Raw genomic sequence first — 1,740 nt, forward strand, 5'->3', positions numbered from 1 at the left:
TTGGTGTGTGAATTCTGATTTAATAGGGCATCTGAGTCTAATGTGGCATTCAGCATCCCTGAAAAACCCAAATATCTCCCCTTTACATAGTGAACATGATCCCCCCTGGTCCCACAGTGGGTCAGGGTCAGCTGAGCAGAGCTGTCATCCTTTGCGGGGCTGTGTGTCCAAGGCTCCTGTGCCCTCCCATCCAATACGTGGAGCTGGGAGTCGGCGCCAACTGGGAGCAAAGGTTTTGGCTCTGCTGACCCCAGGGAGGTGATGGCACGAGGGCTGTTTTGCTTTTCCAGCATGATAACAAACATCATTCCCCTGTTATCTTCAGAGAGACTTCTCGGGGAGGGAGGAGTGAGGCAAGGTCAGCTCTGTACCTCAGCTGACACCACTGTGTGCCTGCCCATGAAAGCCTCCATGACAGTGCTCAAACTCACATGTTTGCCACCCTTTGGTAAACACTCATCCTTCTCGTTGTTGTCAGGGCTGGTTGGTGGAGCTGGGCTGAGATGCAGGGGCAGTGGCAGGGGTGGCACTGCTGCTCCTCTCACCATGCCTGACCTCCCTGTGTGTGATTCAAAAGCACCCACACAGCCTCTTCGGAGTCTTGCTCACTTAAATCAGGCAAACCAGTTTATTTTTTAGCTTTTAGGGACTTTCACTCTGCCATCACATACTGGAGGGTGGGAATAGCAGGGAATATTTAAGGAAAGTGAATCTGGGAATTTTTAAGTGAGCAGCATAATCCCAAGGGTTAATATTTCCCTAATCAGGGGGACAAAAAATACTGTGTGACCTCAAGCCCCAGTTGCAACCCAGTGATGCTGTCCAGCTTGTGACTTACGTATTTGCAGCAAATTCCTTATCTATAACAGGCATTGAAAGGGAAAAAAAGGGTAAATAAAGCCTATCAGCAGTATGGTATCATTGGCTCTCCCTGCAGACCTTGCTTTACTGATAATTATTAACTCAAAATGAGAGCCATTGCAGAACTCATAGCTAAAATATGATGGTACTTCTCAAATTAAAAATGCTCAGGGAATGCTTCACTCTGCTCAAAGAAATGCCCACAGGGTTTCCTGTGTGTACCAGGACAACTTGGGGTTGTCCCCATTGCTCTTGCTCAAAACCCAGATGGAGAATTGCAGCATGGTCATGGCAAAACCTACTGTTCTCCCTTTAGGTCATCCTGTGAGGTTGTTTTGTTTTGTTTTGTTTTTTTCCTACTGCCTTCCATTTCCCTTTTTCTCACTGTTTTCTCTGGCTGGGCCACACACACAAGGTCCTGTTGCTTGCTGGTTCTTGAAAGCAAATGCACTTTAAACCCAGTCCTTTGACATGAGTGCAAACAGCCCTGGAGCATTTCCCACAGTCAGTGAGCTCAGCCCCTCTCCCCATTATAAGCTAAAAAGCTGGCTTTAATGTATATCATAAAAGACATCGTTAAAAACTGTGCTTTAATAAAGAAATACAAATGACAATCTAAAAATGTATTTTATTGGGCTGCTAATAATGACCAGCGGTGAGAGTGGAGGGGGGAGCAATATCATGAGCTCCTGGGAGGGGGTTTGGACACAGCTGTCCCACATGTCCCAGAAATGTGGCAGAAGACATCTCGAGCTCACTGGGAGCCAGGGGACCTGGCACTGAGCAGCCTGGCACCCCAGACTCAGGTTTTGCACAGCAGCTCCCCAGCTCGGGGCTCACCAGCCCATTGCTCAGCTTGGGAAATAAACAGGCAGGCAC

The sequence above is a fragment of the Camarhynchus parvulus genome, chromosome 4 (assembly GCF_901933205.1).
Source record: "Camarhynchus parvulus chromosome 4, STF_HiC, whole genome shotgun sequence".
Taxonomy (NCBI): Eukaryota; Metazoa; Chordata; class Aves; order Passeriformes; family Thraupidae; genus Camarhynchus; species Camarhynchus parvulus.